Source organism: Pteropus alecto, unplaced genomic scaffold, assembly GCF_000325575.1.
Source record: "Pteropus alecto unplaced genomic scaffold, ASM32557v1 scaffold5, whole genome shotgun sequence".
Taxonomy (NCBI): Eukaryota; Metazoa; Chordata; class Mammalia; order Chiroptera; family Pteropodidae; genus Pteropus; species Pteropus alecto.
The window spans coordinates 16,790,319-16,804,044 of NW_006441953.1; the positions used below are offsets into that span (position 1 = coordinate 16,790,319).

A 13,726-nucleotide genomic window follows, 5' to 3' on the forward strand; every position below is an offset into this window, starting at 1 on the left:
CATTCCTCAAGTAATTGTCTTCATCATTGACACTCCAGTGTTATGTACTGCATTATAGCAGGTGCTTAATAAATGCAAGCCAAACAACTGAAAAGTAAAATAAGTTTGCTACAAATCAGTAAACTGATTAAGTGTTATAAGTGAATTACACAGATATTTAGTAAAATTATTATCATAAATAATACTTCAGTGCCTAGATTCAAGAAAGCAAATGATAGAAAAATCGCATTCTGTATTTCCTTTAGACCTATGCTCCCAACTATTCCAACTAACCATATATTTTGTTTGAAATAACTAGGGGGAAATGTGGCCTCTGAAGGCACTATTTAATGCTAAGAGATAATTTATCTTGAAAGAATTAATATAGCTTCTAAAGTACCTTATATATTCTCAAGAAGAAGCTTATGTTGTAGGAGTTTAGCTTCTTGAGACTTACTTAATTTTTCTACTCATGAAATTCTTATTTTAGTTTCTTTCCTAAAGAGACCTTTAGAACAGTCATCATTTTTATTCTCTATGCTACATTTCCTTGTCAAATCACATTTTACATGAATACTGCAGAAACTTCAAGCTGCACCCTCAGGGAAAGAATCTCATCCCATCTCCAGCCCAAGAGGGATTAATCATAGATAAGTACAATGTGAATCTATAGCATTTTATAACATCACTAAAACATCATTACGTAAACAGAGTCCCAAGAATTTTCAGAAATAGAAAGAGAAGCTCTTGTATTAAAGTTTACATTAGAAATATAAACTCCTTCCATAGAAAAACTCTCTAGAAAAACTTTAGGGGGTATACATAGCCACTAACACTTTCCACAAAACCATGCAACATGTCTGGCGAGAAGTTAACATATCCATCCTCAATTTTTTTAGATCGACCCTTTCCCCTGTTCTTCATAAGATCTGTAAGTATTCACTTCTATTAGCATGTAAGCCTTAAGTTAAGGAAAATAAATTTTCCAAAGTCCTAAAATAAACTTTTTTTAACGGCTATTTTCATTCATGACGTGAAGTGTTATCTAACCAGCAAACACCTCATAAATACCTTCAGAGTCCATCATGTAAATAATTACATATTAAACAACAAGAAGAAAGCCAACTTAGTCTGTGTGTGTGTATGTGTACATCTGTATGTGTCAGGTACGCAAGTACATGCAATCTGTAGCTTTGGGGCCTGCTTAGGAGGATTTGCGATGCAAGGCCTGGTGTTCAGGTCAAGTCTGGAAAACTAGGGGCAGGGGCTGAGACCGAGTGCTCCATAACTTCTCCTCCTTTTTTGCTTGGTTAGTCTTTTACAAACACAATTGTAAAAGTATACAAAAACTTTTTTTTTTTTCCAGTCACAATGCACTGGCCAATGTTCTAGTAATAAACAACAGTAAAATCTCAGGGACTTATGTCAAGAAAGGTAGCTAGCTACCTTACTCCTTCTACAGGTCCGCTGCGTGTCAGCAGGGGGCGCTCTGCACATCTTCCTGCTTCAAATCAGAGTTGCCGCCTTTTGGAATGCTGAAAGGAGACAGCCCTGCAGAGAATTTTCTGTGAGTTAAAACCTCCGCACTAGAGTGGCATAAGATAATTCCATCCCTGATTTATGGCCTAGAATTAGTCACTTTGTCCCTCTCACCCAAAAGAGGGTCTGCAAATATAGTCCTACCAGATGACTAGAAGAAGAGAAGAACCAGAGGTAGGTATTTAGCACTGATGACTTCCTCTCGTTTGTACTTCAATCGCATGAGCAGGTCCTTGCACCAGTGCAGAAATACAGTACAGGTGATGTGTCCCACTAACTAAGGTGGCAAGTCTGGGCAACATGGCTGGCATTTTCTTTTGAAGAAAGCACCCAATTAACTATGTCTCTTTGTTCGGCACTGTCGACCACTTCTCATTATCCCAAGTCATTTTACTGTGCAGTCTGAAAAATTGCCTGGCTCATCCCTGAGATTATGAGCTCGCTGAGAAAATTTACCATTCCTCATTCCTTTCAGCACAGGGCCTGACATATTGTAGGTATTCGATAAATTTAATAAGTAAATGAATGGCTCTCAGAATGCCTGGAATCTTTTAATCAGAGGGCTGAACAAGATTTATACCGTACTCGATTTTGATTTTTTCTTACAAATAAAGCTAAACTTTAGGTCTTTATTAACATTGCTTTATTTGGTTTGAGTATAAAATCAACCATTTCTATCGATAGTCATCATTTTTAATACTCAGGTTATGTTATCCTCATACTTGATGTCGCAAGGAGATATTTTTGCAACTGATGTATTTTAGAAGCCTGTGTCTAGAAACAAGGACTGGTTGAAAGCCAAAATTCAGCGACAAAGACGATCTAAATAATGAAGCCTAGAGGGTTAGAGATTTCCAAAGATCATTTTAATTATATCACGGAAACATATACAACTACATTTTAATATGATGGGTTTAAAAAAAAAAAAGAAGTGCATGTTTTCTTTTCTGCCCCTTCCTTTTACTTGATATTCATACTGTTAGACCTGTCTTACATCATGAATGAAGTACTCACCTGTGATTTCAGATTAAAAACTATGTACGACCTTATTTGCAGAGAAAGAGATAGAAGTGATTGCCTATTTAAAAATTCCAACTTCATAACCAGGAAACCTTGTTTACCAGGTTATTTTAATAAGTACCTTGAGCTTCTGCTACAGGGCCCATTTTAGATAGGTTGAGTCAGTTAAGGGTTTATCTATTTCAAAATAAATAAAGAAAAAATGTTACTAAAGTCATGACAGCTTTATCCTACTCAAACTTTGGATAATCTTGGCTTTAAATTTTTATTTTTTCACAATGATCTATTAATCGCTTAGATGAAGAATAGACCTAGAGATGATAAAATCACTTTGGAATCTAAATGTTTATAAGGATTAGCCAACAACAAAGTGTGGCAACTAGGGTAATTTATTACTGTATATTGTAGCTTAATGAAATATAATCGGCTTAAATCATCTCCCATACCACCACCTGCAAAAAACAGTGGTAGGGAGGGGCTTCAGGAGGAGGGAGAGTCTCTCCCAAATGCTAAGTCTAGATGTAGGGCAGACTTCATGTAAGCCTTGATTTAACAACTAATATGGGAACACCGACAAAGTGGTTTTTTTTTTTTTTTTTTGTAATCATTCTCCCTGGCCCATCCAATTCCCCAGTCATGGTGTCTATATCATTTTATTGTTACTGTTTAATAAACTACTACAAAACTAAGTGGTTTAAAAGACAATGATTTGTTATTTCTCATAATAGTGTTGGCCGGCTGTGCCTCCTCTACTGCACTCACTTGTGTAGCTTCATTAAGCTGAAGGTCAGTTGAGTAGGAAGGCCCAAGACAGCCTGACTCACAGATCTGACAGCGGAAGTTGGCTGTCATCTTGATCATCATGGATCTCTATCCTCCAGTGGACTAAACTGGCTTCCTCACATGGTAGTCTCAGTGCAGGGTTCCAAATGAGCAAAAATAGGAACTGCAAAGGCTCAGTCTCAGAGTTGCACGATGCCACTTTTTTCATCTTCTATTGGTCAGAGCAAGTTAGAAAAGCAGCCTTGATTCAAGAGATGGGGGAAGATCCTCCATCTCCTGATGAAAGGTTTGGAAAAGTCACACTGTAAGGGGGCATGGCCACAAGGAGTTTTGACTCATTCTTCCACAAAGTCCAAATAGTTGCTTTATTTCAAAACCTCATATTTTCAAACAACATTATACCATACAATGAATGGCAATGTATGTTTTGGGAGTTCCTGCAGAACAAGGAAGCAAGAGATTGATTCTTTCCTTAAAGCTCTGGCAAATATGTGACTCATACCTGAAGCCAGAAAATGGTACTCAAGCCAATTGGGGCCTAACACCTGCAGCTGGTAACTGAGTCAAATGGCATGCAAACTACATAGCTGATGATTAAAAGAGATGTTATAACGAAACACTAAGATTAAGGTATTCCTTTCAGAATACGTTAGACTGTGCTGAATCTCAAAAGCAAATGATATTCAATGCACGCTGCTAGAACATGAGAGTGTAAACTTTACCCTAAATCATTCAACAAATAACTAGTGCCTTTTCTGTCACACTATTTATTCTTTGCTGGCAATTTACACTTGGAATTAGAATAATATGAATTAAAGTTTCTCATTCTCCATATACTCTTTGTATGACCTTAATTATCCTCTCTGAGTCTCAGTTTCTTCAAAGAATATAAGTTAATGATTATGATGAAAATGTTGAGAAAATTAAATGAGATAATCTATGGTAAACAACTGGCAGAGTATCTTACACCTAGCAAATACCTCCCAAAGGACATGCACTGCCATCAGCATCAACAAAAGCATTATCGGCAGGTTAAAAAATAGCTTAGGGAAAATAATCCATAAATGTGTTTATTTTCTAAATAGTTCCCTATGACTAAAAATTTTTATTTTAAGTTATTACATTTCTATACATGAAATGTTTAAGTAAACACAATTAAGTTTTAAAAAATCATGGGATTATCAGGTAGCAAAATCCTGTCTGAACCAATTTTCATAGATGTTTTCTAGAAATGAGTATCATATTTCAGGGCTTCTAAGGAAATTTTATAACCACAGGTATGCACACAATCTAAGTACAACAAATGTCACTTACTCTAAATCTGTATATTTGAAGTATACTCAACAAAATGATCTGCAAAGAAGCAGGGAACACTAAATCAAAAAGTTTTAAAGATGACCTAGATTGTATATCAGAATCATTTCAAAATTGGTCAAAATGGCCTTAAGCAGAGCTAGAACTTTTCTCTGAATTTAAACTTGAAATATATGCATGTTTTTTGTTTGTTTTTAATGACAGTTCTATGACTCAGATGGCCTTACACAGAATTTGAAAGGAAAAAAAAAAAAAACCCAAATAACAAACACAAGACAGGGTTAACTCTTGTTGGGGATCTTGTTTATTCTCTCACTTTCCTATTTCCAAATTTCACTTGATCTTAGTTTCTGGCTTTGGTTCACTTTTATTGATAACTGAATTTCGAGGATATGTTTTTTTAAGTAACCGGAGAGCTGAAAGCCTTTCACTTCCATCTATATTTACTTGAGGCATACAGTATATGTCTTGGTAGCTTTATCCTCAGGCCCTTATTTCTTCCCAATAGCAAGCACCATTCAAAAGTATGAGAGCAGCTTGCATTAGCTCTAACATGCAAGCCCTCTCATTGCCTCAGAGACACTCGAGCAATTTATGATCATTTGTTGCAAAGAGGCTCTGCCATTTCTCTCAGCCAGAAGGAAAATAGCATTGCCTCCTCAATTCCATCTCAAGGACTCAGCTAATGCAGCCCTGGTGCTCTTCTCTGGATAGAAAAATCTACAAAGGCTTTGAGAGCTCGGATCAAATATTTTCACTGTCAGTCACCAAAGGCATTCTGCCCCCTGCCTGCCACAATTACAGAACTTTCTAGCCAGCAGAAATAGGCAATCTGAAATTTCTTCTAATGCTCCTGTCAATATTGAACTATGGATTGCCTGTAAAAGAGTCATTCTTTTCCCTTAGTAGCTCAATTGCATTGTGAAGGGTCTTTCACAGTCTGTGTCAGTCTGGGACATGAAGCTCAGAGGCTCAGATATAACCAATCATTACTGTCTCCCACAATCTGCTATACAGAATTTCTGACTCACTGATGAGTAGATAGTGGGGCCACCTTGTTCCAACATGTGGACCTCTTCTAGAGGATGAGAAAGCAAAACTAGGAAGAAAGACTGTGACAAAGTGCGTTGTAGAGCATGAGTGGTTATTACAGCAATGAAGTCGAGAGAGAAAAAGGATTCTGCATTCATGTCTGTTGGTGTGAGAAGGGCATTAATGGAACTGGCAAGCCCCAGTAGTTTGATTGGTTTTGTTCTTTAATAGGAGGCTATCCAAAGCTGAGTTAGAGTTCCCCAGACCTGTGAGTTCAGAAAGGGCTAGAGAAATATCTTAATGTACTGAATGACTTCCCCTTAAATTAGTACATCGTCAAAGCATTTCTTATGAAAGTAGCCCAGTCATTCTATATGTCTAGAACCACGATGCCACCAACAGTGAGATTCAAGAGCCAGCATTAAGGAGGGTGTAGCTTACTCCTTCTGGGTAAAGGTAACTTACAGAGGATAATGAGAAAAAGCTTGTGTCTCTGCCATGCATCATTAGCTATATAGGATTTCCAATTTATGTAACAAAGAGATCAGGAAAGTGGTGGTGTGCACTTTAAATATTTGATGTTTTAATAGCTTGCCTGTTCTGTAACTGCTACTTACTCTATCATCATTAGCTAACACACTTGAGAAAAAATTGTTCTCTTCGTGAATCCTTGCAAATATAAAAATGAATAAAATATTGTCTCCATATTTTTTCAAATTGAAAATACAAAATCAACGCTAAGCTTTTTAAGTAGCACTAATGAAAATAGTAAAAATGCCTAAGGGCTAGAGAAAGAAAAAAGTAGAAAACAATAGAAAAACTTCTGCATAAATTGAAATGTAAAACCACATTTTCAAAACCATTTTTGACCACAGGAAACACCCTTTAGTTATTGTTTAGTTTTACTTGTCTCTTTCAAAGCAAGAGGAAGTGAGAACCAGTCTTAAGGGTTACTTAGTGAGACCTCCCCCCATATAGTCATCGAATGACTAGGCACAGAGAGAGAAGTCAGATGCCCTAATTCTAAGTGCTTGTAATCCGATGGAGGACACCAAGTGCCAATGACCATCTATAACAGAGGGGAAAAAAAATAAATGTGATGTAAATTAAGGAATAAGTAAGCATGGCGCAGGGTACAAGTGAAGGAGTAATTGATTTTAAATGGGATATACAGAATTGCTTTACTGAGAACATTGGAACTTAAAGGTAAACCACGATTTCAGCATGAGGAGAGAGATCACAAATATCGTGGACTGAGAAATCAGCATGAGGGAATGTACACGGCTGTGAACATACAATGCCCATTCAGGGAATGGGCGTAGAGCCGAATAACAGAAGTGTAAGATAGAGTTAAGACAGTGACTAAATCATGAGGATCTTGATTCAGAGAGATTTATATGTATTACCTAAGCCTATATTTTTTTATTGTGGTAAGATATACATAACATAAAATTTACCAATTTAATCATTCTTAAGTGTACAGTTTAGTGGTATTAAGTATATTCACATCGTTGTGCAACCATCACCATCATCCCTCCAGAACTGTTATCTCTCCAAACTGAAACTCTATATCCCCCTTAAACAAAAACCTCACAAACTCCTATTTCCTCAGCTCTTGAAACTATCATTCTACTTTCTGTCAGTATAAATTTGACTACTCTAGGTAGGTACCTAATGTAAGTGGAAACATGCAGTATTTATCTTTCTGTTGGCTGGCTTATTTACCTGAGCATAATGTTTTCAAGGTTCATTCATTTTGCAGCATGTGTCAGAATCCCATTCTTTTTTTAAGGCTGAGTAATATTCCATTATATGTATACGCCACATTTAGTTTATCTATTTGTCCAATGGACACGGGTTGTTTCCACTTTTTGACTCCTGTGAATCATGCTGCTACAAACATTAATTTACAAATATATTTTCAACTCCCTGTTTTCACTTCTTTTGAATATATATTCCGAAGTAGAAATGCTAGATCATATGGTAATTCTGTCTTTTAATATTTCAAGGAAACCCCATAGTTTTCCATAGTGGAGACACCATTTTGCATTCCCACTAACGGTGCACAAGTTCTCCACATCCTCACCAACGTTTGCCATTTTCTGTTTGTGTGTTGTGTGATAGCCATTCTACTGGGTGTGGAGTCATAGTCATTCAGGCTAGTCCAATTAACTATTTTCCAGAACAACATTGCAAAGATGATATTATTACTCCAATTTGATAGATAAAGAAACTGAAAGACCTGAAGTAACATCTCCAAATGTCTTAATTAGCAAACAGTATAATTTTTATGATATTTGAAGCTACGTATATAAAAATACAAACACATGTGTTTAATATAAGAGCATGGGATTTCTTTTATAAGAAATGAATGAATACAGCTGGCATTTGTGGCAGATGAGATATGATCTTGTCAGCCTAGCTAAGCCTTATCTATTCCACCTTGCTATACTTTCCATTTTATCTATAAGTAGTGCCCTGTGCCCCCACATTGGGGATAGCACTGGCTCTCATCCACTTGTCCTAATTCATCTCATACATATTACCACATCTCAGCATTTGAATTCATAATTTGCTTCCTCATTTGGAACTTCTTTATGTCTTTCCTTCCAATGGCTCAAAACTATTTCTAGGTATTCTTTTCTGAAACATGATAGGGAGTCTTCTTGGTTTCCACGAGGAAGGGGAAACTCTTCCTACCTGACTATTGAAGCCGGGACATCAGTCCTTTCCTGCCTTGGATCCAAACCTAAATATCAAATCTTCCTGGGTCTCAAGTCCGCCAATTGTTGAACTATAACTACACCATGGGCTACCCAGGGTCTCGAGCTTGCCTACTGTGAATCTTGGAACTTTTCAGCCTCCATGATAAATTGGGTCAATTTCTTAAAATAGATATAGATAGATAGGTAGATCCTGTTGGTTCTGTTTCTCTGAAGAACCTTGACTAAATTTAGATTTAATTATAAAAATCTGCAATTAGGTGGAAAGAGGTGGGCAGAAAACAGAAAAGGGAAGTTAGAAATAAAGAGACATTCTGATAAATATAGTATCCTAAAGGGCAAAGAAGATGATAATTTCAAGAAATAATATGGTCCATAATATTAAAAGCTAAGGATGGTCCACAGGAACAAGTGCAAGAAGATGCTATAGGATTTGACCTTTGAGTATTTATTACTGAATTTGTAAGAGCAGTTTCAGTGGAATAATGGAAATGATTCTGAGAAGATCAAACATAGGCAAAGTAAGTCATGCACACTGCAGAGAATGAAGCTAGCAAAGTAAAGGGGAAATTGGAAGACAGTCTCAGGAAGGAAGAGGATAAATATTTATTTTGGCACCTGAGAGGATTGAGCATATGGAGAAGTAAAGATAGAAAATGATAAAAGAGGAATGCATATAGTCCTAAGAGGATGCGTGAGAGTAAAGAAATCAAAAGTATGTAATTAGGAGGAGTCTCGGGAACTCATAAGGGTAAAATATGGAAAAAGATAGGAATTTCTTTTGGAAAGACTTCTTTGAGGAAGACGGTGAGTGAGAATTCGGAATCTCATATAAGTGGCATGTTGTCAAACATACCGAACATACAACTTTAATTAAGAACAAAACTTTAATATGTAAATCAGATGACACAAAGCCAAAATAATATCAAATTAAAAGCAAAAACTAAGCTTTTGTTATGTCAAACAGTTATTGTGACCTAAGCATGTCACAGTGCTTTATGTAGCATGCCAGTAATTCCTCAGACTAAGACCAGGATGTAGATTTAAAGTGCCTCCGTTTTAAAGAAAAGAAAATTGGAGGATACAAGGCCAAAGGCTCTGCCCAAAATGGTGAAGTTGGAATACAAAGAATACGACGACTTGCTTAAGTAATACAAACGGTGATACTTTTTCCCATAGAACTGTAATGATTAAACCACTTTTTATGTCATAATATAGTCTATAGAGTGTTATAATTGTTTAAGTTTATTGTTAATGTGATTGAAAGGAATTGTAAATATTTGAAAGTGCTCAGCAAGTGCATATATGAAGAATATATTGAATGTCAAATCAATAAAAGGAATGAATGAGTCAATGACTTAAATGGGACACATATCTGTATGAAGGAAAAAGTAGGTGTGTCTGCTGAATCCAACCATGAGATTGTTTCTAAGCTTCTTACAAATGAAGTAAATAACAAGAGAAAAATGAGTAAGAGTTTCATTAGCAATAAAACGCCAACCAAAGAAAGAAAAGAAAAACCAAAAGGAATTTGAGGAGAAATAGAAACAAAGTGATCAGTCATTTAAGAAAGGTAACTTAAAATTGACAAATATATCAGCATTGCTGGATTAGCAATTTAACAGTAGGAAAGTCAACATGTTGCTTGAAACACTGAGAGACAAAGGAAAAACGAGGCCAACAAAGAATAATTAGACATTAACTGTATGTGAGCAAAGCAGGTTCTGGTATTTGCATGAGTTTCAACTTAAGTAGCAGCCATTGCCACTCTCTGGAATCAAAGCAATTTATCATCCACAAGCAACTGCCAAGGAGAGCATCACCAGGGACATGCGGAGGCTGTGTTTTTACCAGGCCTGGGTTTTCATATAAAAGTATTGAATTTACCTGGACTGTGGAGAGTCGCTAAGCTCAGTGTCAAGGGGAAAACCCCATGTTAGTGGTAGTGCTACCATCTCAGCTGCCACCGTCTGGAGGCGTGGGGAAGGAGAGGTGCACGTAGCTACAGTGTCGGACAAATGAGAACTTGGTTGTAAGGAGCTCCATGTTATTGACCTTTTAGTTTCCACATTTGGGGCCTAATTTAGGACAGAGGATTTTGAGGACGCCAAGATTATTACATCTTGAATCCTCCCAAGCTAAAGTAAATGTGTTTTAAAAGAAAAAATATACATATATATACACACAAAAATATATATATATATAATTATATATATATATAAATATATAATTAAAAGTACAACTATGTTTTTTTTTTTTCTTTAAATCAGATTGTAATGTAGTCCTACTGACAGCACATATAGAGAAACACCCATAAATATATAACGAGAAGCTGTGTGTGCGTATAGAAAAGCCTGCACACATCTACCACAGAAGGAGAATGTTCAGAGTTTGGAGGAGGAACTTGAGATGATCTGAAGTTGAGGGCGCATTTCAGGTTTTTTCAAAGCGCACATCCCAAACACACTGCTGGCTGCATCAGGGCAAAAGACTGGCATCCTTCACGGGAGTATCACGGGCTGTTCACACGCTCCACCGGAGCCTAATGCGACAAATGAATGGGTTTGAACGCAGGCCTCGAAGAGGCCGGATGCGATAAAGTGACAGGGATTTCTATCACCATTTAGACAATGGGTTTCTGTTTTCTTCTCTTGAACACAGTTTCTGTTGGAGAATAACAGAAATCAGCCTCCTTTAGTCAGAGCACAGCTGCCACATCTGTTCTGAGATTCTGCTATGGTAGGGATGTGTGTTGTTTTTCCCAAAGTGAATTCTTCACTATCGATATGCACCCGACAGCCACCCCCACAACTCCACCAGCCGTCCCCACCACCCTCATGCACACATGCCATCTCGCCAGGGCTGAGGGTCAAAAAGACTTGTTTTGCCTTTACTATGCTTGTCTGGGTAGGGGTGTGAAATGGAATTAACTCTTTTTTTCAGAGTCTCTCAATATCTAAGTGTGGAAATTAGTAAGAGAGAGCTGTACCAGAATGAGCTCTTAACTTGGTAAGGATGAGTACATCTCCCAATCTGAGTGTGGCAGTGAGGTCCAATCTCAGTGCTCACAGGAGAGGAGAGACAGAGAGCAAGAATACAACACAGAATTGTGGTTCCATAGTGTAGCAGTTAGCACGTCTTTATACGCAGGACCTTTACACGCAGAAGGTCCTGGGTTCACACCCTAGTGGAGCCACGGTCCATGGTCTACAGCCATGCCACCTTGAACAAGCCCGATGTCTGATCTCAGAAGCTAAGCAGGGTTGGGCCTGGTTAGTACTTGGATGGGAGACCACGTAGGAAGACCAGGTGCTGTATGCATAAATAATAATTTAAAAAAAAAAGAATACGACACAGAACTATTACCGAGGCTCACTACACCAATCTTCTGCACTTTTCTATCTACATTTCAGTATGATCATTTTTAAACATACAGAAAACTAAAACAATTTTACAGTAAAATTTTTAATTTTACTACAGACCTAAAACTCATCTACTACCACCTAAAACTAACATTTTTATTATGCTTCATTTACCATGTCTATTCATCTATCCATCTTCTTTTTCCCCACTAATCCATTTGTCAGTATGCTTCTAAGATATCAGTGAACTTTCCTCTAAATATTTATGCACGAATACAATTCATAAGGGTTTGCTTATGGTAAATAGAATAATGTCCCCTCTTCCCAAAAAATGTCCACTTCATAAGTCCCAGACCTGTGCACATGCTGTGTTACATGGCAAGGTGACAAGGGTGAATTAAAGTAGCAGACAGAACTATGGTTGTGAATTAGGTTTACTTAAAACAGGGAAATTATCTTGGATTATCTGGGCGGGAACGATATAATCACAAGGGTCTTTAAATGATGAAGAGAGAGGCAGAAAAGTCAAAAAGAGGGAAGCAGCATCCTGAGAAATAGTTGCCTGCACATCGATGGCTGTGAAGGTTGAAGGGGCCACAGCTAAGGTATGTGGCAAGCATTTTAGAAGCTAGAAAAGGCAAGAAAATGAATTCTTCCTTAGAGCATCCAGAAAGGAACACAGCTGCAAACATCACTGGAGTTAGCCTGGTTAAGCCTCAGTTTAAACTCCTTACCTACAGAAATGTTAAATAACACATTTCCCTTGTTTTATGCCACTACATTTGTGGTAATTTGTTACAGCAGAAAAAAGAAACTAATAGACTTCTTTTAATCAATATAATGTTTTGAGATTCATCCTTTTATTACTGAGAAATAATATTCCATTATCTCCATGCTCCTGTTGATGGACACTTGAACTATTCTCAATTGTAGGTTATATTTTTGGGCCATAAATCTGTGTGTTTTTAAAAGACTGACTGCTTGACAGAGTTGGGCAGGATGTGTCTGAGGGTTCACTATCTGGAACCTGCTCTCAAGGTGCCCAGCATCTGAACTGGCTGAGGGAGGGCGCCGGCGGCCTCTGGCTCTGGGAGCTAGAAATACACAACTTTAACGTGGTCAGAACTTTTGCTGAGCTCTGACGGACTGTTTCAATGACAAAATCCATGGAGGGCAGCAGCTTCCCTCACATGGAACGTGTTAGAGATCTCAGTATTCTAAAGTGTCCACCTCTCTCCAGATGCCGCTGGGAGGTCACTCCCAAAGGAGAAGGCAGCCAGCTGCACTGCATATTATCCCAAAGGATGTCTTCAGCTAATAATAATAATGACTAATTCTCTGTTGCAATTTCATCTGAGCCAGCACAACCTGGGTCCAGATTATTAAACTTCAAGCCTTAGTTTGTGCGTCTATGAAATGAGGATAAAACTGGCTGAATTCGCACAGGGAGTAAGTATAATATAAACAAAAGAAGGTATTAAAATATACATAATAGGCTGGTATTGTCCTTAATTTTCACAAAGCCAACACAGTCAGGACAATCCTTTTCTGTTTCTAGAAAAGTATTTTGTAGAAACATCAAAGCCAGGGCATATACTTATTAATTCAATATTGACTAGGCATGACTAGGTTCTAGATGTTTCTAGGATTATAAATATTTATTCTACGTGGCTCTTCATCTCGAGGAGTCTAGCAAGGAAGACAAAGAAGCAAACACGCTCCTATCCTTCGGCATGGTCACTATGAGAAAGGTAGGCACCGTGAGCCGTGGGCGTATTTAAGAGAGCACCCAGCCTAACCAAAGGAGAAGGTCAGGCAGCATTCAAGGGGAGATGTTCCTGAGCTAGGAAGAGAAAGCAAAGCAAGGCCGGGACAAGTGGGGAGGAGGCTGAGGAGACGGTAGAGGAGTCAGGGAAAGCTCACGTTAGGCTCAAGGAGAGACGATGACAGTTGAGATAAGGTAACACACTACAC

At 37.7% G+C, this 13,726-nt stretch overlaps 1 pseudogene; it reads left to right on the forward strand.

Annotated features, from left to right (window-relative positions):
• The first annotated feature begins 11,595 nt into the window (after positions 1-11,595).
• Positions 11,596-11,711, forward strand: LOC112485638 (annotated as a pseudogene).
• Positions 11,712-13,726: the final 2,015 nt, after the last annotated feature.